Source organism: Otolemur garnettii, unplaced genomic scaffold (genome assembly GCF_000181295.1).
Source record: "Otolemur garnettii isolate 467f Iridium unplaced genomic scaffold, OtoGar3 scaffold00277, whole genome shotgun sequence".
Taxonomy (NCBI): domain Eukaryota; kingdom Metazoa; phylum Chordata; class Mammalia; order Primates; family Galagidae; genus Otolemur; species Otolemur garnettii.
This window is the reverse complement of record NW_003852672.1, coordinates 48,522-60,506: the sequence shown is the minus strand read 5'-3', so window position 1 is coordinate 60,506 and position 11,985 is coordinate 48,522. Positions and strand designations below refer to the sequence as shown.

The 11,985-nt window shown below is 51.2% G+C and overlaps 1 protein-coding gene and 1 pseudogene across 2 annotated transcripts in view; both read right to left on the bottom strand.

Moving 5' to 3' along the window:
- The window catches only part of SEMA4B (semaphorin 4B), a 46,814-nt gene extending 38,478 nt beyond the window's left edge, over positions 1 to 8,336 (bottom strand). The window contains exon 1 of the mRNA XM_012813572.2: positions 8,229 to 8,336. The gene's annotated coding sequence lies outside the window, so the exon portion shown is untranslated. The remainder of the gene's footprint in view (positions 1 to 8,228) is intronic.
- Positions 7,931 to 11,985, bottom strand: part of LOC100961088 — a 15,065-nt pseudogene continuing 11,010 nt past the window's right edge. Inside the window, exons 2-3 of the transcript XR_001161837.2 lie at positions 8,229 to 8,308; positions 7,931 to 8,052 (exon numbers count right to left, since the gene is read on the bottom strand). The product of XR_001161837.2 is annotated as a kxDL motif-containing protein 1 pseudogene (transcript). The remainder of the gene's footprint in view (positions 8,053 to 8,228; positions 8,309 to 11,985) is intronic.

Below are 11,985 nucleotides of genomic sequence, written 5' to 3'. Positions count from 1 at the left end.
AACAAAAACATTAGCCAGGCATGGTGACACATGCCTACAGTCTTACTACTCAGGAGGCTGAGGTAGGAGGATCACTTAAGCCCAGGAGTTTGAGGTTACAGTGAGCTGTGATCATTCTACTATACCACACTCTAGCCTCGGTGAAAGAAGAGAATCTATCTTAAAAAATACTAATATTAAGAATAGTAACAATAATTGGATGAGACAGAGCCAAAACCAGAGTTCAATGGCATGCCACTAGAGATCATCATCCAGGTCAACAGACTGAACAACTAGCTATGCGTCCTCCTAACTGGACTGCTTTAGCCCACATTTATCTTTATTATGCATAAGAATGTTACAGGGGGAAAAAATGCAAGAAATCTTGCTGAAATCAAGGTATTAGCTACAGCATTTCCTTCCCCTATCTTCTGCTGTTTTTACCTAGGAACAGAGCCTGAATCCCTGCGTGGGGTGGTTGCCCCGACACAGTAGCAGGCTGCTCCATCCTAGTATCTTGGCAACACATGCACTGTCTGACTGTTGTATTCATCCCAGAGGAGAGGAGGCAGGGCTGTGAAGCCCCCTCAGTGGGTAATTATATACCACTCACACTGCTCAGGTGCTCCCAGTATACTGTTCGCCACCTGGACAGCAAGCTTCTTGAGGACAGTGACACATCTTCCATATTCCAAACCCCCACTGCCTAGCACAGCATACCACAGGGCTGACAAAATAAGGGTACTGACTGTTGGCTCCAAAAAGAGTGAGCCCTCCAACCCACTCCTCCAGCACAGTAAGCCCTGTCCCTGCGGGTTCCACTGCCTTCTGTTAGTGTGCTACTGCCTCCTCCCCAGACTAGAAAACTCAGGAGGATAAACAGAGAAAAATTTCACATGAGTGGGCTTCCTGTGGGCTCCAGAGTGTTCCAGAGCCAACAATGCATCACCTGTTCCCCACTGCCACTCTTGGATGCAGGCAAATCTTTCTGGGCCAGAACACCAGTGTTTATAGAGAGCCCAGGGGCGGCTTGCAAAGGGAGACAAGAAAACAGCACCCTGACTCAGTGCCTGTAGTTCAGTGGTTAGGGTGCCGGCCACATACACCAAGGCAGGCGGGTTTGAACCCAACCCAGGGCCTGCTAAACAACAGCAACAACTGCAACAAAAAAATAGCCAGGGGGCTATGCCTGTGGCTCACTGAGTAGGGCACCAGTCCCATGTACAAAGGGTGGTGGGTTCAAACCTGACCCCGGGCTAAACTTCAACAACAAAAAAAATAGCTGGGCATTGTGGCAGGTGCCTGTAGTCCCAGCTACTCGGGAGGCTGAGGCAAGAGAATCGCCTAAACCCAAGAGTTAGAGGTTGCTGTGAGCTGTGACACCATAGCACTCTACTCAGGGTGACCATACTGAGACTCTGTCTCAAGAAAAAAAAAAAAAGAAAGAAAACAGCACCCTTTCTGGCATCCTGGCCAGCAGATGAAGCCACTGTGAATCTACCCTTTCTCCATCCACACTCACACTTCCTTGCACTTCCTCCCACCCTGACTGTCCCCTACAGGCACTCTCTCTGTCCGGGCACACAAACATATACACACAAGAAGAACAAAAGCAGAGAATTAAGATAAACCCTGCAGAGGAGCCCAAAGTGACTTCTCTGTGGTAAGAGATGTCAGACCGGTGGCCACAAGACCCACAGGCAGATAGGGAAACTTCCTGGAAGATGAGAATATTTCAGATCTTGATCTCGGTTTTGGTTTTCTAAGTGCACACAAATGTTAACCAAGCTGCACACTTAAGATCTGTGCAGGCTCGGTGCCTGTGGCTCAAGTGGCTAAGGCGCCAGCCACGTACATCCAAGGTGGCGGGTTCGAATCCAGCCCGGGCCCACCAAACAACAATGACAGCTGCAACAACAACAACAAAAAAATAGCTGGGCGTTGTGGCGGGTAGCTGTGGTTCCAGCTACTCGGGAGGCTGAGGCAGGAGACTTGCTTGAGCCCAGGAGTTGGAGGTTGCTGTGAGCTGTGATGTCACAGCACTCTACCCGGGGGGACAGCTTGAGGCTCCTGTCTCAAAATAAAAAAGATCTGTGCATTTTATTGTATGTAAATTTCTATCTTATACCTGTTATCATGGGGAGAAAAAGGGGCCAAAAAGGAAAAAAAATAAATACCCATAAGATCAGATAGAAGAAAAAGAAATGAGAGGAACTATAGAGGAGGGAGAGGAAATGGAGAAGGCTGACCAACCACGAGAAGGAGAGAGATAAAGGGAAGCATGGCTAAAAACACAGAGCAAATGGGCACACATGTATGCTGTCTCTCTACCCTGCTCAGGGGGTGGGAGGGGCAGGGCATAGGCACTCTGCAGGTGCCCTCAGCAGACCCACAAACTGGCCACCCTCAGCCTCTCAAGCCATCCGTCATTGGACATACACAGGTACAGCCTTTGTCCAGGTGCAGGCAGGCCATGTCCTTGGGCATAAATGTCCCCTGCCAGGCCTGCCTGCTCTAATTCCCACCAGTGAACCCTGGCTCTCCAGGCCCCACAGTGCCACTCTGGGAATGGCTGCTTTGTTTACTGGCTATGGGGGAGGGGTTCCTGCTGGGCCCAGTGGAGCTTGAACTTGAAGGTCCTGCCCACCTCTAGGCAGCGTGGGCTCCTCCCTGTTCAGTCTCAGGTGCTGACTGGCAAGCCTCCCAGCCAGGCCCCATAGACATGCTTTGGCTTTGGCCCAGCACCCCAGGCCTTGCTCCACCACCATCCCCTCATAGACCAGAGCTCTCCTTCTGCACCACCCCACAGCTACAGCTCCCCGGCTGGCTGGGCACGCTGCCTGCCAGTGTCTTCTCCCCAGGGCTGGGCAGCAGCTCAGCTGCACCACTGATCCATTCTGATGAGGAAGGGACATCAGCTGGCACACCCTGCGTGTGCTTTTAAATCCACCAATGGCTGCCAGGTCCTGAGGGCTGGGAGCTCCCTTGGGACAGAGCCTTGCCCTCTGCAGTGGAGGGTATCCATCCAGGGGCAGCACTTACATAGCCTGCAAATTTCACACACAGCTTTTAATCAGGGTCTGGCAACAAATGGAAATAAATGGCCTCATCTCTGCTTTCTAAACCATATTCCCCTGCACTGGCCCCTGGTTTATCGTACTCCTGTGCATGGCAGAATCCAATGGTTGAGCACACAGTTTCTTTCGTCAGAACCTTTCTTTATTTGGGGGGACCTGAGCCTCAGCTTCCTTGTCCCAAACAGGCCTGCTCACAGCACTTCACAGTGGTCACAACTGCTGAGCAATGTCTGCAAGTGACTAGCAGTGGCAGCATGCAGTTAATGCTCCACAGGCAAGGCCATGCTTGTTCTGTGATCAATAGGGTCACCTCTCATGAAAAGTTGCCCATGGTCTCAACAACTTTTTTTTTTTTTTTGAGACATAGCCTCAAGCTGTCCCCCTGGGTAGAGTGCCGTGGCATCACAGCTCACAGCAACCTCCAACTCCTGGGCTCGAGCGAGTCTCCTGTCTCTGCCTCCCAAGTAGGCTGGGACCACAGGTGCCCGCCACAACACCTGGCTATTTTTTGGTTGCAGCCATCATTGTTGTTTTGGCGAGCCCTTGCTGGATTTGAACCCACCACCTTAGGTATATGTGGCTGGCTCCTTAGCCACTTGAGCCACAGGTGCCAAGCCACTTTTTTTTTTTAAGAGACAGGGGTCTATTGCATTGTTGCCTAGGCTGCCAGCCCTGAACTAAGCTCCAGCAACTGTTTCACCTCAGCCTCCTAAGTAGCTGGAACTACAGGTGCGTGAAGCCCTGACCAATTAACAACTTCTAACTATCTTAGATGCCCATCTCCTCAAACCTCCTTCTGGGCTCTCCCTTCAGATTCAGCTGCCTTATGCAAACCTGGTGCTGAGGCTGCATCTCTCATAGCAGGGAGGAACCAGCCTGCCCAGCCCAAGCCTGGGTGTGCCTGCTGTGGTGAGAAGCCCGCCATCCAGCACCACTCCCATTGGGGCCTGTTGGGGCCTGAGCTGGCCACTCCCTAGGAGGGGATCCCCCTGCCCCATAGGGCTGTGGTGCAACCAGCAGGGCCCAACCTGTCCTGCTCAAACAGACAAGGTAGAACATGAAGTTGCCACTGTCACTCCCCTGCCCCTAACACAAGCGCAGGAGATCCCCCGCCTGCCTGTGTCTCCCAGCCTACTTCCCCCTCTGGGGGCCAAGGGAACCTAAGACATTGGCCTGGCAGATGCTCAGTACCTATCACCCCAAAGGGGCACAATGACTGCTTGGGGACTTTTATTTCCTGCTTTCAAACCACCAGCAGCCACTCACAATGGGAGGTAGGTATTCTAGGCCAGGTGGGGATGGGAAGCTAGAAAGGGAAGAGTCTAAGAGGGGCTGCCTCACCTTCCAGTTCAGCTCCTCAGGCCCCTTTCCAAGGATCCCCAGAAGTCAGAAATCTATCTGCTTGATTTACCACTGACTTCTTCGTTCTAAAATCCCACTCTGCATCCCAGACCCCTGGCATTGCCCTCTGAGGATGCCCTCCCTCTACCATAGGAAATAAACCTTCCTTCCCCAAGGCCCAAGGCGCTCCCCTTGCCTCTTCCTTCCTGGGGAGGAAGGGCTCTCTGACCCTGAAGTTTCCCAGTCACGCCAGGTCATCTTGGGGCCACCACTATTGCTCCCAGACAGAGATTTGCTCTTGGTGCCAAAGTGACCCCAGAGAATGGGCAAAAATAGGTATGCCCTGGCTTGGCGCCTGTGCTAAGTAGTTAGTGCGCTGGGCACATACACTGGGTCTGGCGGGTTCAAACCCGACCAGAGCCTGCTAAACAATAATGGCAACAACAACAACAACAACAACAAAATAACCAGGTATTGTGGTGGGCGCCTATAGTCCCAGCTACTTGGGAGGCTGAGGCAAGAGAATTGCTTCAGCCCAAGAGTTTGAGGTTGCTGTGAGCTGTGATGCCATAGCACTCTAGTGAGTGCTATATAGCAAGACTCTGTCTCAAAAAAAAAAAAAAAAAAGAATAGGTATGCCCACACATACTTATGGATGCGGGGATGGAAAGGTGAGCTGCACTCTCATTCTGCTTTGCCAGGGTAGTGGCTTCAAGGAATACATCCCTGGTTACAGTATCCACTTGCCACCCTAAAGCAATGGCATCAGGAGACAGTGCTCACAAAAAGCTGGTGTTAAAGAGCAGTGTTGAAGATCCCTGGGTGAGCAAGGGTCCAAGACAGCCACCCTGTCTCTCCCAGTAGCACCAGTTATGCCCTGTGAGTGATCAATGAGGTTGAGTGGACTCAGACTGGCTCTAGCAGGGGAGAGAGTTCTAAGGAGTTCAACCACCCAGCTCCATGGGCTCTTCTCCTGTTCTCCCACTTTGCAGTTCCCCCAAACCCCCTGAAAGAGAGCAGACTCAGCTTGCTCCTCCCAGCCACCTCTACAAATGCTGCCTAAGTCCCCACACTGCAGCCTGTGAGCAGTGAAGCAGAGCAGGAAGCCCCTTAACCCCAAGGGTAGGTTTCAGGGACATGTGGGCCCCAAGAATATGCCTCTTCTGGAAAGAGGCAGTCAGAACTTTAATTTCAAAAAGCTCCTTGCCATCAGTCTTCCCCTATCAAAAAGGTAAAGAACCATTTATTTAAGATATGTTAGCCTGCAGACACAGAGAACTTTCAAAATTAGTGTTTATCAGGTAAGAAGAAATTATACCTCCATATAGAATAGTTACATAACCTTGATGTGAAACATGTGGCATACTCTTTCCACCTACATTGAATTTGGAATTTACCTGGCCAGTAGTTTCCTATTATGTAAGCAGGGCACTGTACTCAGTTTTTTACATTTGATCATGTGATTTTCACAACAGGGTGAGATAGGAGTTTTTATAGACCCACTTCACAAGTGAGAAACTGGGGCAAGGACAGGTTCAGGGACTTGCTAAGGTCACACAAAGTGCTAAGTCAGGACTCGGGCCATAATCCACACAGACACTCTACCTACAATCAGAATTTTGGCCAGTTTTTGTCTCAAGTCATAGCTTCCCTACTCCTCTGCTGATAAAGCTACTGTCCATCCTCCCCTCTTTCCTCCTTTTTTTCCTCTACTCCCTCCCTCCTTCCCTTCCTTCTTTCTTTTGGAGTACAATGGCATCATCAAAGCTCACTGTACCCTCAAATTCCTGGGCTCAAGTGATCCTCTCCCTCAGCCTCCTGGGTAGCCAGGACCACAGGTGTGCCACTGCACCCTTCTTGCATCCACCGAACAGGTGTTTCCTGTGTGCTTGCTGCCTCCTAAGCACTGCTAAGTTGAAGGACACATGGTCACTACCTCCACAGAGCTGGCAGTTATCAGGATCTACTTTCCACAGAATACTTAGCCTCAACCCCATTTCTTAGAAACTTTCACTCACGCATTCCTTTGTTTCCAACAAAGGTAGCCCAGGGCCAACCTGGCAGAGCTCTAGAAGTTCTCCCATGTTGCAAAGTTCCCAGGGTTACTGCTCCGGACTCCCTGCCCTCTGTTCTGACTCCCAGGAAGTACTCATTTACACAATGCACGCCCCTCTTCCATCTCTACTGCACACTCCTGGAGTGCAGGGATCAGACCTAACTCAAGTTTGTTTTTTTTTTTTTTTGAGATAGAGCTTCAAGCTATTGCCCTAGGTAGAGTGCCATGGCATCACAGCTCACAGCAACCTCCAACTCCTGGGCTCGAGCAAGTCTCCTGCCTCTGCCTCCCAAGTAGCTGGGACCACAGGTGCCCGCCACAACGTTGAGCTTTTTTTTGGCTACAGCTGTCGTTGTTTGGTGGGCCCAGGCTGGACTCAAACCCGCCAGCTCAGGTGTATGTGGCTGGCGCCTTAGCCTCTTGAGCCATAGGCACTGAGCTCTAACTCAGGTTTTTAATCTCCAGGCTGCAGGTGGAGCTTGGAAATAGCAGTTACCCAGGAAATGTTTATTAAATGAATAATTGGGTTTTCCACTGCAGGTGACTATGTCCAATCATTTCCAAGCTCTTCATTCAAGTTTTCCTTCTCGGATCTCTTTTCCCACCTTCCTATTACTCTTTTCAAAGGAAAAGGCACCTCGCTGATGGGGGAGTACAGGCCCCCCCCCTTGCCTGCTGTAGGGCAGCCAAAGGACTTTCATTCTCATACAGGTCCAGGCTCAGGGCTTTGCTGGCTTCAGAAGAGGTGGCATTTTGCAGGGCCACTGAATGCTTGACTCCTAGGCAATCCTGTCAGATACTATGTTAATGCAAGAGCCCCAGAGGCATGCCCCAGGGAGAGAGAAGGCTCTTTCGGCTCTCCCCAAGGCAGCAGCCTCCTCCCATGTTTAGTTCACCTTTTGCCAATGTGCCCATCTTTACATCACACGTCAACAAAAGCTTGAGCTCCAGGTGCAAGGACACACAGCCCAGATTCCGGGAGCTTCAGAGAAAAAAAAAAAAAATCACCACGCCCTAAAAGTCAAGGAGGCCAAGTCCAAATCCTGACCTTCCCACCAACTCACTAGTCATCTTGGGAAGTAATTTAAAGTAATTTAATCTCTCTGGGTCCAGTTTCCTCTATGAAAATGAGAGGGGATGGGACAAGGTAATTTCTAAATCTCTTCCAGTTCTAAATCAACTGTGCCAAAAAAGTTTTTTTCATTGTGTTTCCCAGTCCTTGTGGCATTCGAGCCTTAACAAGAATCCTGTGGTTCTTAACTCAAGTAACACACTCGCATTACAGACGAAGGAACGTGAGCAGAGATTTGCTGACCTTCCTGCCGTGACCCAGGGCGCCGAGACTTTTGGTTGGAGCAGAATGGCTGGAAGAAGCCTGGACAGAGCCTGGATCTCGGACCCCGCCTTCCTCTCCCTCCCATTCCGCGTTCACCTGGCCGCCCAGCGCGGAGAAAGAAGCCCTGGTAAAGGGAGGCACTCAGAGGTTACAGCTACCGCCACACTGAGGAGGCGCCCCGGCCTCTGCCGAATTCCAAACGACGTCCTTGCGCTGGGACTCCCGGGTGGGAGCCGGCGGGGTTCGAGGCGCGTCCACCGGCTCTGCAGAAGGCCCGGCAGCCAAGGGAACGGGGCCCCTTCCGTGCTGCCAAGGCAACAGGCTCCCGGTGGGGCGCCCAGCTAGCTCGCAGGTGGCCTCGCGGAAGGGGGCCGGGCGGGAGGTGCGGGCCGGTGGCCTCGTCCGCCCCCTCCCGGGCCACGGCGCCCGCCCTCCCTACCTGCAGAGAGTCGGATGCGCGCACTCTCAGGTCCCACGGCGCGGCCCTTGCCCGAAGCGTCCTCAGGCCCGTAGCAGTTCCTGGAGAAGCGGAGTCTCCGGCGAACACCCTAGGTCCAGCGCTGCGGCCCCGGAAATGCTGGGCTGCGGCCCGGCCCAGCCCCGCCCCGCCCCGCCTCGCCCGTGTTTACAGAAACTGTCCGGCGGCGCCCGCGGGGCTTGGCCGCTGCCCGGCGGTCCCCCCACACCTCTGCCCTGCGTTTACCGCAACGCTGAGTCCCTGCCGGCCCGGCGCTGCTACCCACGACAGCTCTTGGCATAAAGAGGCGTGGAGCGCGTGGAGCTGCAGACTCCCTGGCTTTGTGAGGTTCGGCCTCGTGAGGTTCGGCCTCCCTGGACCTTGGCCTCAGGGCCTGTTTCCCCAGCTGGAGTCTGGGCTCGCCTGGGTTGGAACCCTGCATCCCCTACCATGTAACTAGCTATATTTCCCAGGATGAGTTCCTTAAACTCCCTGAGCCTTGACGTCTTCATCTGTAGACCTCACAGGGTGGAAGGGAGAACTGCATGGCAGAGGCATACTCTGGCACACCCGTCCACTCTCAATAATGGCAGTGTTGTTTGCAGTAGGAGGCCGGGGGAAAGGAGGACAGAGCCGCCCTGGGCGAACCACCCATATCTCCGCCTCAGTCTCCTAAGTGGTGGCTGAAAGGAACGGCTCTGCAAGACAGGGTGAAAGATACCAGCCATAATTACCTAGCTCACTTATCAAGTGACCTTGGCCTGTCCCTCTCTCGCCCTTGGTTCCTGGTTCTCCTATCTTCTACAAAGGCAACTGCAGCTTTCAGGGCCGTTACAGAATCAGCCGGTTCTGGACAGGTAAGTGGCAGAGCCAGCTGGAGTTGGCTGGTCAAGGGGCTGGGGGAACCTGGGGCCAAGCAGCAGCCTCTCCCCGCAACACACGGCTAAAGTGCACATTGGCCCTTACGGAGCTGCCAGATCCTCCAAAGAGCTCCAAAAAAAGAAAAAAATGGTCACTTTGTTACCTGTCTACAAGAGATAAAACATATTTACTACAGGCAAGTTGGAAAACAGAAAAACAAAATGAAAAATAATATCACCCCTAATTTCACCTGAATCATACATCAGCAATGTTAATATTTGTAAAAAAAAAAAATTGAGGCCATGCAAGGTGGCTCACGCCTATAATCCCACCACAGGGGGAGGCCGAGGCAGATGGATTGCCTGAGCTCAGGAGTTGGGAGACCAGCCTGAGTAAGAGCCACAACCTGTCGCTAAAAAAAGCCAGCCCTCGGGGCTGCGGCCCCGTATGCCAGAGGTGGCGGGTTCAAACCCAGCCCCGGCCAAAAACTTCGCCCTGCCCCCCCAAAAAAGCCAGGCCTTGTGCTGGGCACCTATGGTTCCTGCTACTCTGGAGGCTGAGCCAGGAGGATCACTTGAGCCCAAGAGTTTGAGGTTGCTGTGAGCTATGATGCTATGGCACTCCCACTGGAGGGTGACAAATGAAACTGTGTCACAAAAACAACAACAAAAAAATAGATATACAATTTACGTGTGGTAAATTGTACAAACCTCCAGTCAACTGGTATCAATGCTTTGGTGAATATCCTGGTGTCTCTTTTCTATGCATGAATATGCACTTACATCTTTTAGAAAAGGATTATTCAATACATACTCTTTTAACTCTCCTGAGGATAGCAATAGGTCACATTTCCCCATAACATTAAAAATTCTTGGCTGCTTACAGTAATTCCAGCATTCTGGGAGGCTGAGGTGAGAGGATCCCTTGAGTTCAGGAGTTCCAGACCAGCCGGAGCAAGAGTGAGACCCCATCTCTACTAAAAATAGAAAAACTGGCTGGGTGTGGCAGCTCATGCCTGTAATCCTAGCACTCTGGGAGCCTGAGGCAGGTGAATTGCTTTAGCTCACGAATTTTAGACCAGCCTGAGCAAAAATGAGCCCTCTGTCTCTACTAAAAAATAGAAAAACTGGTAGCAGCACCCATGCTCAGTGGGTAGGGCACCAGCCATATACACCCAGGCTGGTGAGTCCAAACCCAGCCCAGGCCAGCTAAGCAACAATGACAACTGCAACAAAAAACTAGCTGGACATTGTGGCAGGCGCCTGTAGTCCTAGCTACTTGGGAGGTTGAGACAAGAGAATTGCTTAAGCCCAAGAGTTTGAGGTTGCTGTGAGGTGTAATGCCACAGCACTCTACTGAGGGTGACATAGTGAGTCTCTCTCAAAAAAAAAATTAAATAGAAAAGAAAAGAAGAAAGAAAGAAAACTGAGGCAAGAGGATCGCTTGAGCCTGAGTTGGAGGTTGCTGTGAGCTATGACACCACGGCAGTCTATCCAGAGTGACAGCTTGAGGCTCTGTCACAAATAATAAAATAAAATAATAAAAATAGAAAAACTAACCCAGAGTGGGGGCAGATGCCTGTAGTACCAGCTAGGTACTTGGGAGGCTGAGGCAGGAAGATGGTTTGAGCCCAGGAGTTTGAGGTTTCTGTGAGCTAGGCTGACTCCTCTAGCTAGGGGCAACAGAGTGAGACTGCCTCAAAAACCCCAACCAAACAACAACAACAAAAATTCTTGCCTAGTTGGTGGTGTCTCTTGCTTGTAGTCTCAGCTATTTAGGAGGTGGAGGAGCCCAGCTAGCTTGGGCAACACAGCCAGACTCTGTCTCTATGCAGGGCAGGGTGACTCACACCTGTAATTCTAGCACTCTAGGAGACCGAGGCAGGTGGATTGTTTGAGGTCAGGAGTTTGAGACCAGCCTGAGCAAGAACAAGACCCTGTCTCTACTAAAAATAGAAAAAAAACTAAGGCAAGAGGATCGCTTGAGCCCAAGAATTGGAGGTTGCTGTGAGATATGATGATGCCATGGCATTCTACCCAGGGCGACAACTTGAGACTCTGTCTCAGAAAACAAACAAACAAAAAAAAACAGACCCAGGCTGGGCCTGGTAGCTCATGCCTATAATCCTACCACTCTGGGAGGCCGAGGCGGGTGAATTGCTTGAACTCATGAGTTCAAGACTAGCCTGAGCAAAAGTGAGACTCCACCTTTACTAAAATAGAAAAAAACTGAGGCAAGAGGATCGCCTGAGCCCAAGAGTTGGAGGTTGCTGTGACCTGTGACACCATGGCACTCTACCCAGGGCAACAGCTTGAGACGCTGTCTTCCCCCCTCAAAAAAACTCCTGTCTCTAAAGGAATTTTCTTTAAATAAAAATTCTTGCATACCTTCATTTTAACATATTCTGTCATGAATGTAGCACACATTTTTTTTTTTGAGACAGACTCTCACTGTGTCACCCTTGGTAGAGTGCTGTGTTGTCACAGCTCACAGCAACCTCAAACTCTTGAGCTTAAGCTATTTTCTTGCCTCAGCCTCCCAAGTAGATGGGACTTTAGGCAACTGTCAAAACACCTAGTTATTTTGTTGTTGTTGTTGCAGTTGTCATTGATCTTTTTAGCTGGCCTGGGCCAGGTTCAAACCCACCAGCCTCAGTGTATGTGGCCGGCCCCCTACCCACTGAGCTACGGGCGTCGCCTGTAGCACACATTTTTAACCAAGTCTCTACTGTTAGATGTTATTCCTAATTGTTCATTATCTTAAGTAATGTGGGAGGAGCATCCTTGTCAATAAACCTTTATGTGTTCCCTCAGTGACTCCTTTTGCTCCTTCCTTCTGCCCCTACATATTGTGTTACAGCTAAGGTTGGGTGCGCATG